The 15,821-nt window shown below is 36.0% G+C and overlaps 1 protein-coding gene and 1 long non-coding RNA gene across 7 annotated transcripts in view; one reads left to right on the plus strand and one right to left on the minus strand.

Annotated features, from left to right (window-relative positions):
* The window catches only part of Adgrv1 (adhesion G protein-coupled receptor V1), a 469,087-nt gene that overhangs the window by 183,024 nt on the left and 270,242 nt on the right, over window positions 1-15,821 (minus strand). The gene's annotated exons all lie outside the window — the stretch shown is intronic.
* The window catches only part of LOC138832894 (uncharacterized), an 84,177-nt gene that overhangs the window by 5,108 nt on the left and 63,248 nt on the right, over window positions 1-15,821 (plus strand). For all 6 annotated transcript variants that reach the window (XR_011373735.1, XR_011373734.1, XR_011373732.1 and 3 more), the window contains exon 2: window positions 9,957-10,040. This is a non-coding gene — a long non-coding RNA (uncharacterized lncRNA). The remainder of the gene's footprint in view (window positions 1-9,956; window positions 10,041-15,821) is intronic.

The following is a 15,821-nucleotide window of genomic DNA, read 5'->3' on the forward strand; positions in this document are numbered from 1 at the left end:
ATATGTTTTAGTATCCCTGCCTTTTTTAAGTTTACATTTCAATGATATAAGCTAAATAATTAGAGGAGGAATGGGGCTGGTGAAAAGCACAATTTTTAAGTAAAAATAAACCCACAAAAAGTTTACAGCTAAGTTAGCTTGGTTCCTTACAAATCATCTATGCCTACAATATCTCTTTTGGTAGAAAATTGTGAGTAACTGACACTGAAGACCAAGGGAGCTTCACACACTGGTGTGTGACCAGCGTCATGCTGCAGTGAGCCAGGCATTCACTAGTGTCAGGACTTCTCCTCATATGAATGCAGTCTGCAGTGACACACACCTTTTTGTTTAAACTTTTCATCAACATTTTCTCTGAGCAACTTTTAAACTTTCTTCAAGTAGAAACACTAAAAGCTAGCTGAAGACCTTTAACAATATATTAAATATAAAAGATCACAATAAAAAATAAAAACTTACTTGGAGAACAAAATAAAAAAAATCAATAGAACTTAGTGATGATACCTATATTTCCCTACGAAATTCAACAGAAGACAGAAGTGGAAACATAATGCTTAAGTAAAGGCTACCAGTTGTATTTATTTTTTCCTACTTAACTGCTCAGTAGGGACTGCCTGGAGCATGTTCCGATGAACAAAGCCCTTGGAAAGATGCCATGCTTAACTTCTTATATCTTTCTTCATTACCTATGATGACATACTGTGTTTACTACTCCCACTCGCCTGCAGCTACCATCTTTTTCATTTGTATTTCTCCTCTATCTCCTAAGAGAATACTTAATAAGTATCAGGAATATTCTGTCAATACCAAATCTGAACGTTCACTGCTGACATCTTCCTTAATTATAGTAATTTCCATTGACTTCACGTAACAGTTCATTGCTCCCAACAATATACAGAAAACTTTAAATACATTTGGCTAACCTGTCCCTCCACAGGGTCTTCATGTCAGAGGATACAAAATTTATTGTGTTCACTTTTATATCATGCTTTCATTTCCCCCTTCCCTGTATCTCTCTCTCCCTCTCTGCCCTTTTCTCCTTAATCTTCTTCCCTTCCATATATGTATATAATATATATTTGAGCTGTTATATAAAATATATAGTTGTATTAAAGGGAAAGAACCCTGAGAGCTAAGATAAATGCACCTCTGAATATTTTAGGTGTGTCCTAGAGATGTTTTATGCAATATAGTAGTTTTTGGCAACTATTGAATGACAGACACTCGTCTGGACAGGTTTGTATAATTATTATTCGTTTTGTAGTTGTCATGGAGAAAATACAGTACAAAAATCAATCACATTTACGATTTTCAAATGGTGTATTATATACATGTCTTGTCCTCAGTGGATCCTGTCTCTGATGTTGGAAACAAAATAGATATTATTTGTGCTACGTATTACTGCTAAATGATTAAATGTGCCTCTGTTTTCTCAACAGATATAGGAAGTGAAATATGCACAAATGAAGTCCAGAGTTATAACTGAGCCAGAGGCAGTTGTAGATGAGCATGTTCCTTAAGATAGTGTGTGCATAGTTAGAAGCAAGGTATTTGTGTTAGCACAGAGCTTTAAATAAGTCAGTCGATCAAACGTTATCATTTATCATTGAAAACAAAATAGCACAGCTTGTCTCTGCATATTGTTGGTATAATGTTTGTAATAGCTGCCATTCTCAAAGATGTACTTACAAGTCATTTTGTAAAAGATAACAGTTGGATTTTAAGTTAATTTTTTTTCCAAATTTTTATAAAAGTTTTTTCTTCTCTATAAGAAGTGTTTTTTTCTCTCTGAGATACAGTTCTCTAGGAGTCATTCACCAACAGCAAAACTTTTTGTATGTGAGATCCATCTAAAGAAGTACTAAGGTATTTTTGTCAGTACTAGTACAACTATTACTATCATTACAACTGCTACAATTATTCCTAGTTTACCAGATGGTTAACATGTGCTCAAGGCTTGGTTAGATGCCCTACAGGCATTACTTCATCCTCTCTCTTAGTAACCTCTGTAATTTTGAGAACATTGGCTCCATTTTAAGAGGACAAAACTGAGGCTCACTAAAACTTAATAAATTCAATAAGGTCACAGACCTAAGATACAGCAGTCCCAGGATTTGGGCCAAATTTACTGTCTTCAAAGCCTGTGCTCTCAACCACTTAAAAGTCTTAAAATAATCACTTATAATGATGCGTGTATGTACTGGGACCATCACTAAGGCCACGTACTTCCTGTTTGTGCAGAAGGCTCTCAAGCATATCATTGGGAGGAAGGCCAAGTTCAAAGGTCAGATGAAATGTCAAGATGATTTGAACATCACAAAGGTTGCGGGAAAGGTTTGCATATGGACTTAAATTTCCAAAGTTTTGTTTCTTAGTTCTTTGGTAACTGAGTTAAGGAATTCTGTGGAAGCAAGCTTACTTCCTATTTTTTTCCTTTTCCTATCTCTTTCAGCTACTAAAAAAATGTCCACTATTCTGTGTCATTTATTTCTATGAAAATTATATTATTTTATATAATTTTCAGATACAGAATATCTGTTGTCATTAAAAATCCACTTTATTACTTTGATGTTCGTTAAATAATCTTAATATTTGTTAACAGAAAACTGTTTACTGGCAGTACTAGGATGTCAATTCAGAATCCTGCACTTGCTATACCAGTGTTCTGCCATTTCAGGCATTCTACATTTTTATGCTTATTTTTCTGGTAGTTTTTTTTTTTTTTTTTTTTTTTTGGCCCAGAGTCATATCCTGAGACCACAATTCTCTTAACTAAAACTTAATGACAGATCTGAACTACCGGGGAAATTTACCTGTTGAGATTAGAATTTAATAAGTATTTGCCTGGGCTGGTCTCTTCTGTTTCTCCCCAAACAGCTGGGATTAGAAGTATCACCTGTTGTACATGTCAGAAAGTATTTTTTCTTGTGAATGATTTTATTATCTGTAAGTAGTTGCACAAAGGAGTTGCAGCTCAGTAAAACAGATTATGAAAACAGTGTATCTTGATCAACATTGCCTCTTTCAAAATTCTAATCCACCTCCTATCCCTTCCCTCACTTTTCTTAAGGATATGTATTGAATTATTTTTTACCATTTAACAAAGCAGTTTATATATGCAATGCATCTTGATTTTTGTCATCCCTTCAACATCTTCACCCCCTTTCAACCCATCCCTTCCCTTATTTTTCTCAATTCTCTGGTATATACAATGAATTCTTTCCTGCAGTTTCCCTCCTTCCCCCTCTTCATTCTTCTACTTCATTCTTCTACTCTTTGGCCCATTCCTGCCCATTTGTAAGTACCCATATCCATTGCAAAGACCCATTTTGTTGGTCTTTGACTTAGTCTTTGTAAAGAATTGTACTATTTGAACTTTCTGTGGAGTTTATTATACTTCAGTTAATTTATTTGTAACCATTTGCATACCACATAGTATGTTTACTTACAGATTTCAGAAAGTATTTTAATTACACTTAATAATTATTTAACTAATTCATGGGACTAGTTTAAAGTAATGTAACAGAAACTTGATTGACAAGAAAATAAAATCTATGTCTTTGAAATAATAAAAGATATAAAATATCTTATCTAGATTTATATGGTATAAAAAATTAAATACATTTTCTATAAGAATTACACCCTTTCTTGCTTATGCTCACTCTGTAACATTTTCCTCTCTAAGAAACTCACATGTACAACTAATTATGCTAATAAAATTGTGGGAAAATCAAGTTCTATTAATGTTTACTAACAAATGACACAGTCTTATAGCTAATTAATGCTTTCACTTCAAATTAAGTAAAAAGTTAATTTATTTTGTTGGCTACTTCAGGAGTTGTAGAAGTTCATAATATAATTAGCTGGCTGGCAAAAACTAAGGAACTTAGTCATGACCATGAGGGATTGGGGAAGTTAATTTGGTATTATATGAACAACTTGACTTGCTTTATCAGATATCGTAAGTCTTTGAGGAAAGAAAAACTAATCGTAGTTATTATTTATCTGTGTGTGTGTGTGTGTGTGTGTGTGTGTGTGTGTGTGTGTGTGTGTGTGTGTGTGTGTGTGTGTGTGTGTGTGTGTATGTGTGTTTGTGCATACTGATACTGGGGCTTGAACTCAAGTCCTGGGCACTGTCCTTTAGCCCTTTAGCTTTTTTGCTCTAGGGTAGCACTCTATTACCTGAGACATAGCTCCATTCCCGGGTTTTTGCTTGTTAATTGGAAATAAAGTCTCACAGACTTTTCTTCCTGGGTTGGCTTTGAATCTCAATCCTAAGGGATCTCAGTTCCTGAGTGGTTAGGACCAGTAATAGGCATGAACCACCGGCCCCTTCCAGTTTAGACATTTTGTTGAAATCACCTGTCTGGCATTCATTGCACTGCTTTCCCAGCCAGTCTCTGCTCTGAATCCTGCCGGCAGTGCTCACTGTATGATGGAATGCAGAAAAGAGCCAAAACTGTAGAATTTGTCTAGTCTATTTTACCATTTCCAATAGATATGATCTTTAGAAGACAGTGAAGCCACAAAATACAGATTGCATCTCAGTGTTGGTAGATACCTAGGTCATGAAAACATGCTAAAGATACTTGAATATCTGAAATGAATAGGCTGGAGAGTCTCAACTTTCAAATCTCATAGTCACTTTACCCTCAAAGCAAACAAAATACTCGAAAGCTGGAATTCTTAGTTTAAATTTTGATTCCATTACTTCTATATTTTATGAAGTTTAGAAAATTACTAAACATCCCTGTGACTTCATGAAATTTTTATGGAGGTTAAAATTATTAGTAAGTATAATTTTAAGTGGTTCATGCCTGTAATCCTAGAAATTCAAAAGGCTGAGATTTGAGGATACTAGTTTGAAGGCAGTCCAGGAAGACAAATCTATATCCAATTAGCCACCAAAAGGCCAGAAGTAGAAGCATAGCTCAAGTGGCAGAGTGCCAGCCTTCCGTGAAAAAACACAGTGAGAACATGAGGCCCAGAGTTAAGGCCCCTTTACATACTTTCTCTCTCTGTCTCTCTCTGTCTCTCTCTCCCCCTCCCTCCCTCTCTCTCTCTCTCTCTCTCTCTCTCTCTCTCTCTATCTCTCTATCTCTCTCTCTCTCTCTCTCTCTCTCTCTCTCTCTCTCACACACACACACACACACACACACAAAAGCTTTGAAAAAATATAAATAAGTGCCATTATTTTCATGAAACTATTTAGGTGTGTGAACAGCAAGCCACAAGAGCAAACTAATATTTCAATATGGTAAATAACTTGAAGGTCAATAAAATTACATTTTAAAGGAACACACCTATTATAATGTTACAGCTTCTTGTGAGTTTTCAACTACTGACCAGTCTGAATGGTGTTTTCATTTGTGGAACTGTTCGTGAAGAAACAACATAACGTTGATGAATGTCAAAAGTCACAATATTTGAGAAGCTCCATTAAAAAACAAAAAAGAGAAACTGTACTAACAATGAGCTTCATCCTCAAGAAAACCCAGTACTCTCAAAATTGTTTTAAAAAAAAGAGCAGGCAAATTCGAGCATTGTCCTGAAGCCCCAAGTATTTTGTTCATATTGGCAATATTTTAGCTCAAATAAGTAGGGGAGAAAGTAGTCAGCACTGTGGTGTTCTTACAGTGTTTAGTTTTGGTAGATCATTTGCTTCACTTAACTCTGGTTTTAATTCTCTTAATCCTATAAGGTTATTATTATCCCTTTGTGATTGATAAGGAAACAGAAACTCAGTCTCATGCATAACCAATGACAAACCCTGCATTGGGCTCACTTTTTAAAAAAAATTTCCTCTGTTCTTTGCTATTTACATGATGCTTCCAGAAAACAGTTAAAATGCAATAGCTGTAGTGCTTTAAATATGGAAATAGAATTAATATTTGCATATAACTTTTAAAACTAGTCCTATTAATGCAAGTATTTCTATACAATCAGTCAAAGCTGACTGGAGATCTTTACTAAGGATTATAATTTTTTAAACACATTAATTTCATAAAATTGCTTTTCAATATATGTCATATAAACACCTGCTCATGTGATTGTTACCCCTCTATACAGTATTTTCACAATAAAAACTTACTTAAAAATGATGGAACGGTTTTCAAAACAAATCATTTAAATAGGAATACAGGTGGATCCATTGCAACAATGAGATGTACAAGTCATTGTGTCAAAAAACGAACTTTACAACTTTGGCCAGGGGTAGGGGGTGGGGGTGGGAGTGGGGTGGGGGGGTGCTGGGAGATGGCAAGGGATAGGTAGGGGAAACAAAGGAGGAGGCAACAATGCTTGATAAGAAATGTACTCATTGGGCTGGGAAGGTGGCTCAGTGGTAGAGCGCTTGCCTTGCATGCCTGCGGCCCTGGGTTCGATTCCCCAGCACCACATAAGCAAAAAGAAAAAAAGCCGGAAGTGGCACTGTGGCTCAAGTGGTAGAGCGCTAGCCTTGAGCTGAAGAGCTGAGGGACAGTGCCCAGGCCCAGAGTTCAGGCCCCACGACCGGACCCAAAAAAAAAAAAAAAAAAAAAAAAAAAAGAAATGTACTCATTATCTTGCCCATGTAATTGTAACTTCTCTATACAGTATTTTCACAATAAATACTAAAAAAAAAAAAACTAATGTAAACTGGGCTGGGAATGTGGCTTAGTGGTAGAGTGCTTGCCTAGCATGCATGAAGCCCTGGGTTTGATTTCTCAATACCAGAAATGACAGTGTGTCTCAAGTGGTAGAGTGCTAACCTTGAGCAAAAGAAGCTCAGGGACAGTGCCCAGGCCCTGAGTTTAAGCCCTAGGTCTGGCACAAAAACAAAACAGAAAACAAAAAAAAAACCCCAAAACCCACAAACACACAAACTACACGCACGCACACACACACACACACACACACACACACACACACACACACACACACACACACACACACACACACACACACACACAACACCTAATATAAACCTGAGCTCTGGTGGCTCATGCCTATAATCCTAGCTACTCAGGAGGCTGAGCAATGACAATTGCAGTTTGAAGTTAGCTCAAGGCAGAAAAGTCTATGAGACTCCAGTTAACCACCTCCAAACCAGAAGTGGACCTATGGCTCAATGTGGTAGCCTTGAGCAAAAATGCTCAGGAACAGTGCCCAGGCCCCAATTTCAAAGCTCCACAACCAACAAAAACACCAACAAAAATTAATGTAAAGTTTACATGAGGTCCACTCCACAGTTTTAACAGTAGACATTTCAGAGGAGACTTGGGCACAATATATCCTGAGTTCAAATCACAAAGAAAAATGTTTAATTCTCCTAAGTAATGAAACTTGGACTAAAATTAGGACGTGTGGAAGCTTCCATTGATATCTACATTTTAGCTTTCTTGCTGATTCTATTTGTTGATATTCCACTAAAAATGGATTGGATAAGATTTAGTGAGAATGTAATGAATGATTGTTGAACAAACATTCTTTCTGTACAGGATACCAACTCATTTGTTAGTATTTTCAAATCTATAACTTAGAATTTTGGTTTGAAATTGGAAACCTGTTTTGATTTTACTAGCACCATTAAAAGCTATTTTCTTTAAAAACAAATTCTTTTTTATGCCTTCTTATTGTAAGAATAGTGTACAGAGGGGTTACAGTTACATGAGTAAGGTAATGAGTACATTTCCTATGGAGCATTGTTACCTCCTCCTTTGTTTTTCCCCTACCATCGCTTTCCTCTCTACCTCCCAAACTCCCCCCTCATTCCCCCAAGTTGTAAAGTTCATGTTCAACATAGTGTCTTGTACGTCTCATTGTAACAATGGGTCAACCTATATCCTTGTTTCAGCATTTTGTTATTTTCTCTCCCCTCACCAAATTAGAAAAATGTATATACAAGATGCAGGGCATCAGAATCAAATACAGTGAAAACAGGGGTTATACCATGGGGGAAGAACATACAAGAGAAAAAAATCACATATTACATTTTAGATATTTAAAAACAATAGCGAGAAAATAAAAAACAAGTTGTCTCCCTATCTTGGGGTTCATTTCACTTGGCATCATCTTATATGGTCATATGTACATAGCTTTGACTTTTTCTGCTTGTCCTAGACTTTCACTAGTTATTGTAAATAAGGGAAACATGGGACCTGTTTCTTTGGGCCTGGCTTACTTCATCTAATATAGTTTTTTCCAAGTCTTCCCATTCTAACAAATGGGGCGAAGTCATTCTTTCTGATGGAGGCATAGAATTTCATTGAATGGATCAAAAAAATATAAAAATATAAAAATAATATATAAAATATAATAATATGATATATAAAATAATATATAATATAATATAATATATATAATATAAAATAATATATAAAAATATAAAAATAAATTCTTAACTACCTACCAATTACTCATCGCTTTAGTTTTAAATAAGCAGAAATTGTATTAGCTTAAGTGAAATGGTATTTTTTGAGTGACGAATGAGTAGAATAAAATATGATTTTAATTCTTAGGGTCTATTTGAAAGAAGTAATGATCACCAAAGTTACAATGTAATATTATGCTATAGTTTGGATCATAAAAATCTTCCCTAAGACCCATGTGTTAACATTAGAAGTAGGATGTGAGGGTGCGTAGGATGTCTTTATGTCTTTGGGTAGGTTTTCCAAAGGGAACGTGGTACTGTGCTCCCATCCTCTCACGATGAGAATTCTGTGCTATCACTCCCCTCCCCTGATCTGCCACCACAGACACAAAGCAATAGGGATGACTTATTACACATCTTTTGAAACAAGTCAATAATATGACTTCAATCCAGCTAGATTTTTACAAGATTGGTCACCTAAGTCTGTGTGCAGCTGAGAGTCAACTTACATTCCCACAAGCATTTCTCCTTTGTTATTCATATTCATTTAGTCCCAGGGTTCCACATGTTCCCCATTTCCTTCCTCTTACTGAACTGCATTTCTTTTAGCTTTCTGAGATACATATATCAAGATAAATCTTTTCTCTCTGTGTGTGTGTGTGTGTGTGTGTGTGTGTGTGTGTGTGTGCGCACGCCTGCACATGCTCACGCATGCACACCTGTTCAGGTGTTTGGGTATGCCCTTCCCAAGGCTAGAATTAAGGACTGGGCACTGTCCCTAATCTTTCTTGCTCAAGGCTATGGCTCTATTACCAGAGGAACACCTCCACTTGACTTTTTTTTCTTTTCCATATCCATATATATATATATATATATATATATTATTGTAAAGATACTGTACAGAGGGGTTACAGTTACATGAGTAATGAGTACATTTCCTATGGAGTATTGTTACCTCCTTCTCTTTTATTCCCTACCATCCCTTTCTTCCTCACCTCCCCAACTTCTCCCTCCCTACCCCCCAAAATTGTAAAGTTTGTTTTCAACATAGTGTCTTGTACATCTCATTGTTACAATGGGTCAACCTTATTTAAGCATTTTGTTATATCCCTTCCCCTCCCCAAATTATAAAAATATATATACACGATGCAGGACACCGGAATCAGATACAGTGAAAATAGGGGTTACACCAGGGGGAAGAACATACAAAAGAAACAAGAGAATCATATAGTGCATTATAAGTATGTTAAAAACAATAGCAAGCAAGAAAAACACACTGTGTCCCTTGGGGTGCATTTCACTTAACATCATCTTATATGGTCAAATAAGCTTTTGACCTTTTTTGCTTGTCCTAGACATGTACTAGTTATTGCAAATAAGGAAAACCATGGAACCTATGTTTCGTTGGGCCTGGCTTACTTCACTTAAAAGTAAGCCAGGCCCAAAGAAACATAGATCCCTCTTGACTTTTTGTGTTTAAGTGGAGGTAAGAATACTATGAGCAATAAATGTACTCATTACCTTACTCATGTAACTGTAACCCCTCTGTACAGCATCTTTAAAATAAAATAAAAATTTAAAAAATGTCATGCACTTTCCTTCCCAGGCTGTCTTCAAACTACCATACTCAGATCTCACCTGCCATGGAGCTAGATTTATAGGCATGAGCCACCAGCACCCAGCTTTTAAGGTAATTCTTTTGAGGCTTTGTATGACTTAAAATATTTTTAAGTTTTCATCAGTTGAGTTGTAGCTTAGCAAGGAATAGATTTGTGGATAAAATTATATGGTTATAATTCTAGCATCATGATAATCTTCCAGAATTACTTTTAAAAACCTTAACACCATTCTGATTCCTAACATAGAATCTTAAAGGTCAGGGTCCTATAGAAATTCTTATGTCTTCTTTTTGTTCATGGTATTCTGAAATGTCTTCATAATAATATACCTTATGTTTCTTGTGCTAAGCATTTGAGGAGATTTTCTGAATTATATTATTCAATTCTTGAAATTATTTTTATCAGTATCTTCTCTTCTATTTTCTTTTTCTTTTCTGACATTCTAGACCTCATGTTACCTAGGTGTTGGACTTCCTGTCTGATTCTTTCATTTACAAAATATCTTTTCTCCTATTGCTTTGTCCTCATTTACCATCTCAGAATACTTAAAAATGTCCATTTTATTCCTTAATTTGGGATATATATGTATATATGTATACATAGTGGGATACGTATTCATAGACTATGAAGTTTCTAAAATATATAGACCCATGCTGCCACAATCAAGATCATGACACAGAATATTTCCAATACCTTGTAAGTTTCATTTATGACACTTCCCAGGTAATACCCTTGTAACCTAAAGTAATCACCATCTGTATTTGTATCATTATCAACTAGCTTTTCCTCTTCTTGAATTTCAGATAAATGGAAACACAGTGGCCCTGTTTCTTTCATGGCGTATTTCACTTAACCCATACTTTTGAGATTCACATGCTATTGCATGTATAAATATTTCACTCCTTTCATTTTCACACAGTATTTTGTTTTCTACTTCTGGCAGGCATTTGAGAAGCTTAAAGTTTGGGGTTATCATTTAGAAAGCTGCAGTTAACACTTTATAGATAGTGTTGTCTTCTATAGAATACATCTCTTGGTTATATCCCAGAAAATAAAATTGATGAATCCCAGAATAAAAAGTGTGTTTATGTGTTCAGCAGCTATTTCCAATGTTAGCATTTAATATTTCATATTTTGTTTATTTTCCTTAATTTTAACCACTAGAATGGTTAATGTTATAATGATATAATGGCCTTGTGTCATTGTAGTCCGAACTCACTATTCAATGTGTTTTAGTCTGGCTTCAATGGTTTCTAATGGCTAAATGCCAAGCTTGCCTTTTAGTTCTCAACTACCTGTAACTTTTTCATATTTCATATGATTGAACAATTCCTTCTTCATATTTGACTAGAGCTCACTTACTTTCTTCTATAACATAAAGGTTTCAAGTTTTGAAACCAAAGAATCCTGAATTTAAATTATAAAATCATTAGTAACTAACAATGAAACAAGGGACATTTCTTAACTTTTTGAACTTCAGTTAATAACATTTACCTGTTGCAAAAACTAAATTCAAGCATACCTACTATATGTCAAACTTTTCAGTTTGAGGAATTCTTTAGGAAAAGAATATAAATGTTTCATTCTCCCTTGGAAGTTTGTGGCTATATCTGTGCCAAAGATATCTTTTGTGTGTATGCGTCATACAGAATCTTTAAAAATTTATGTGAATTTTTATGTGTTGCTCAATATCATCATGTTTATTTAAATTAAACTAGGTATTAATGTTGTTATGCTGTAAAATAACCTTGCTGATTGATGATGCAGAAAGATAGACATGTGGGATCTTATTCACCTTAGAATATTATCTGTGTGTCTGGAGAACAGGCATACACCTATATCAAATACATTTGCTTGACAAGAATATAAACAGACAAAGTACCTGTATTCATGGCCTTTCTCCTCCTATCTTACGACCTGCCTTTTCTTCCTCCTACCTCTCCATACAGTTTGGGACTTGCTAAATCCATATTGTAACTGGATTTTCTTTCTCCTAAGACTATACTACTATTTTAAAAATATTTTTATTATCTTTAGTTATACAACCTGGCAGTTTATGAATACATCATTCCTTCCAACGGTCCCCAAACCTCCTTACCCCACTCATCCTCTCAAGTTACCTGATTCTATTTTCACCTATCTATTGTAACTACTTCCAGAAGGTTGAGATCTGAGGCTCATGGTTCAAAGCCAGCATGGGCAGAAAAGTCCCCTTAAAACTTTTATCTCCAATTAGCCACTCAAAAACTGGAAGTGGAACTGTGGCTCAAAATGGTACAGTGCTAGCCTTGAGCATAAAGAGCTCAGGGACAGGGCCCAGGCTCTGAGTTCAAAACTCATGAGTGAGGAAGAGGTTGTCATGATAAAGAAGGCTTGTAATTTATACAAGGCCAGGAAGTAACAGCATCAGGACTTGGACCAAGTCTTCTGACTCTAGGGGCAGGAATTATAATTTTCCTGACCACATTATAAATCCCAGAATATCCTATTAAGCAAACCAAGCAAAAACCAAACCAACCAAACAAGTTACCCAATCAACACTGTTCAATTTTATGGGCAATTAAAAGTGAGTTGCAGCTAGAAGCAAGCAGACAAGGGCATGTTTAAGAGAAAAGGGAGCATGTTAACACGGTAGAGCTACAATTAGTGCTTCTAGCCAGGCATGCTAGAAATACACCTATGGATCCGTTTTATCAGTCTCCACATCCTACTCTTATTTGAATCTCCCCCCAGGTCCTAATTGAAGGAAAAGAAGAAAGGCTTCCTGGAATCTGAAGGAATCTGGTGGTCTTTTTTCAACATCAATTAAAGACAGCAGTATGAGAACATTCCCAGGATGTTCACCCTGCCTCTGGGTTGACTGAGAAAGTCTGACCTCTTACCCAGTTTTGGCAGTGGTGTTGTGGACTGAAATCAGTCTCTACACATATTTTATTTGACTTGCTTAGGCTTTAAAAATTCAGATATTACATATAACCATTCAGATATTCATTTCTTTTCCTGAAAAATAAGAAGTCTTTGCCATGGGCAATGAATGACTCTTTGGGAGTTGATTAATGGCTTTCTTTTAGAGGGCACATGTTGACCATTGTCAATCATTCTTGCCAGTGTCTAGAACCTCTTTTATATAGATAACTTGTCTGGCTTCTTGTAGACATTCAGGTTGTGGAGTCTTTTTTTGGGGGGGTCCGGTCGTGGGGCCTGAACTCTGGGCCTGGGCGCTGTCCCTCAGCTCTTCAGCTCAAGGCTAGCACTCTACCACTTGAGCCACAGTGATACTTCCGGCTTTTTTTTTCTTATGTGGTGCTGAGGAATCGAACCCAGGGCCTCAAGCATGCAAGGCAAGTGCTCTACCACTGAGCCACCTTCCCAGCCCCAAGGTTGTGGGGTCTTGACCTATAAGAATTACAGTCTTCAGTCTGACTCCACTCTGTATGCTCCAACTTCTCAGTAGTCTCAAACTAAGAAACCACAATCAATCTCAAAAAAACTCCTCAATTGTCTATACATATTTCTCCCAGAAATGATTCACATTATAGCCATTTATTCAAATACACCTGGCCTACTAAGTTTTCAGATCTAACCTTTTATTGGCTCTGCCTCTTAGAGGTTCCTTACTTGAATACTGCCTGCATTGTTACTTAATTGTCCAGCACATGTTTAGCCAAAGATTATAAGGTCCTCATTAACTTCTTGTTGTCACTTTTGCACTTAGGACTTAAAATACATATGACTAGTTTTCCTAATCTGTTGGGACTGAGTTATCACCAAAGAAAAGTTAGCAAGTATCTACTTTTGCACTAAATTCTTTGTTTCAATTTCTGGACAATTCCTTCCTCAATGGGTATCTGCCAAAGAATTTGTAGAGTAAAGAAAGGTATCGTTTGTGAACTTCTTTTTACTCTAGTATCAGGTTTCCTGAAAGGAGAGATTGAAATCAATGCAGAGAATAAGATCATATTGGTTATCCATGCTCTTTATAAGCATTTCTAAGAACGTCTGCATGGCTATGTTTTACTTTAATATTTCTCCCAATTTTGTCTCTAACTTGGGGGACTGAATTGGCAGGGAATTCTAGAGTAGAAACTGTCTAGCAGTTTTAAAATGGGTTTTGATTGCTTCTTAGTAATAGTAAACCCTAAAATTAATGAGACAGAACTGATTTGGGAATAATGAATTTGAGACATCCTAGAAGTCAGATAGCTACCTTTGTGCCCATTCAATTTAGCTCATTCCTGAAGGTCATTCTCATAGTTTAAAATGATTATTTGTATTTAAAATTTGTTAGATTGATCACTTCATATCAATTAAGTCATTGTACTTCAAACAAACCCTCAGGAGGATTTATAAAGATTGTCCCATCCCTTCATTAATTGAGCACAAATGGAGTTCCTCTAAGCACATTCTACAAATAGGCAGCGGCTTTCAGTAAACTTTTCTTTGTTCTTGATATACTCTTAGAATATTTGGAAGTGCTTTGACTTCACATGCATCATCTTTGAATTCTACTGGAGCAGGTTCACTTCTATTTTTTCCTCAGGAAGCTAAAAAAATAAAATAAAAACCCAGGATGTTATTTTACCAGTACTTATATCCTATTCCAAAGATGAAGGGGAGAAAAAGAGAGACAAATCTTGGGGGTGAGGAGGGATGTATGTAGTAAAACTCAGATAACACTGACAGCTATTCCTGTGCCTCCTTCATAAAAGAATATGAAGTTTGTGAGAACATTAAGCTTATAACTATGCAGTCAAATGAGAGTTCCTAAATGGCCTTGACAGAGAACTGAGACTTTCTCTGCCTGAAAGCAATTTCCCCTGGAGTGCTCCTCCCTTACATTGGTCCACCTCTTCTTGTCATTACCCACAGTGCCAGCTCAAACTGTCTGGCTCCAGTTTTTGCAGCATCCCCTTCCCCTTCCCCTTTCTCAATGTTTTTGTTCCAGTTAGAACATGATACTTTGCTTCTACGCAGCTTGTGCAATGAAACCCCAAAGTGAAAAACATGCTAACATATCCTTTAATAACCTACTAATACCATACTTATCAGAAGAGATGATACTAATCTAAAATAAACTTCATGCTTACTATTAGTGTGTGTGTGTGTGTGTGTGTGTGTGTGTGTGCATGCGTAGGCATGCACACACATGGATATGTTCATGTGTATTTCATCAAATATCCTACTTTTGGTAGTTCAATTTCATTTATCCCTTGGCTAATAGTTCTTTTTGGTATTTATGAAGATTTACAGAAATATTTGTGTAAAGAATTTGGAAAGAATCCAAGGCAATTTCATTCAAATATTCTAACTTTTTGTGTTTTTCCATTGGATAGTCAAAAAGAATAAACATAATTAAATTTCTTTTTTTTATTTTTTTATTTTTTTGTCGGTCATGGGACTTGAACTCTGGGCCTGGGCGCTGTCCCTCAGCTCTTCAGCTCAAGGCGAGAGCTCTACCACTTGAGCTACAGCGCCACTTCCGATAATTAAATTTCTAAACAAAGACAAAACTGGAAAATGTCACTGGTATAGTGACAGTATTTTAAGGACATTATGGTTTTAGAATTGTAGTAATCACTGAAATGTGTTCCTTCTGTCACAGAGCCAATGGTAAGGAAATGTGTTCCAAGTAACTTTCGTTTTCAGAACAGCCATATGTTATCGACAAAATTCAAAGAAAATAAAAACAACTTAAATTATAGAAATGCTATATCCTGGCCAACCACCAGGATTTACAGGATCACACCTGTAAAACCTGTCTACTATTAGAGCAGAAGATCACAGTTCAAAGCTAGCTAGGGCAGAAAAGTGTGTGAAACTCTATCTCCAATTAAACTGGCAAAAAGCTGGAC

This window comes from Dipodomys merriami, unplaced genomic scaffold (assembly GCF_024711535.1).
Source record: "Dipodomys merriami isolate MVZ:Mamm:240054 unplaced genomic scaffold, mDipMer1.0.p SCAF_20, whole genome shotgun sequence".
NCBI lineage: Eukaryota > Metazoa > Chordata > Mammalia > Rodentia > Heteromyidae > Dipodomys > Dipodomys merriami.